Consider the following 1081-nt stretch of genomic DNA (forward strand, 5'->3'; position numbering starts at 1 on the left):
TTAAAATTATTTCTGATTGATAATTAAGTTAATAATACATTAATTATTGATTTTATATAATTATAGTAGAGATATTTTTCTAAATTAGTATAATTATGAATTATTCATTAAATGCTAAGTATAATATTGTTATATAATTATAATTAAGATAATTTTCTGAAATAAATTTAAAAGAGATTAGTATAATTATAATAAAGAGATTATCTTAAATTAGTATAATTATGTATCATTCATTACATACTAATTATAATATAATTATATCAATTAAAGATAATTTTTAAAAATAAATTTAAAAGAGACAAATAGTGTAATCATTTGGAAAGAAAATGGGTTCACGAGAAAGTGACACCTTACTTTCATTAGTTGGGGGAAAACTCAGTTTTAGTATATTAAATAGAAGTAGATTGGTATAAATTATAATAAAGTATATAATATTTAAAAAGAAAATAAAACGAATAAGAAGAAAATAAAAATAAATAGAATAGACAGAAGACTACAATAAAATAAATTGAATCTGAGAGTTTTTTTTGTACATTTCATATCACATCCGTTTCGATAATAATAATAATAAATAAAAATACGTCAACTTGATATTTAAGAAAAAATGATGAGATAAAATTATAATACAGTTCTAAAGTAAAAGCTTTAATTAGACCATAATATCATTGCATAACACAAATTAAAAATAATTTCACAATACAATATACCACACAAATAGGTAAATGACTTAAATTTAAATACGAAACATTTTTTATTTATGCATACATGATAATACCATGGTCTATAAATACTTCATAGATAGCATATATTATAAAGCTCCGAATGATGAGCACGAAAGTTGGAGAGTGTGGTAGTTTGTGTCCACGATAGTTGTTTTCTTGCAACGACGCCTCATAGGAAGAAAAAGAATTGTTGTAAAAGCTATCAAATGAAAGAGTAATTGGTAAACGAATGATATTTTCTTCTATAGCATACATGGTCTTTTATAGTGGTAAAATAAAAATGGAAGGAATTAAATTTTATATTTTTATATTAGGAAAAGAATTTGATATTTATCCTAATAAAATTAAATAACTAATTA

Source organism: Arachis duranensis, chromosome 4 (assembly GCF_000817695.3).
Source record: "Arachis duranensis cultivar V14167 chromosome 4, aradu.V14167.gnm2.J7QH, whole genome shotgun sequence".
In the NCBI taxonomy this organism is placed as follows: Eukaryota; Viridiplantae; Streptophyta; class Magnoliopsida; order Fabales; family Fabaceae; genus Arachis; species Arachis duranensis.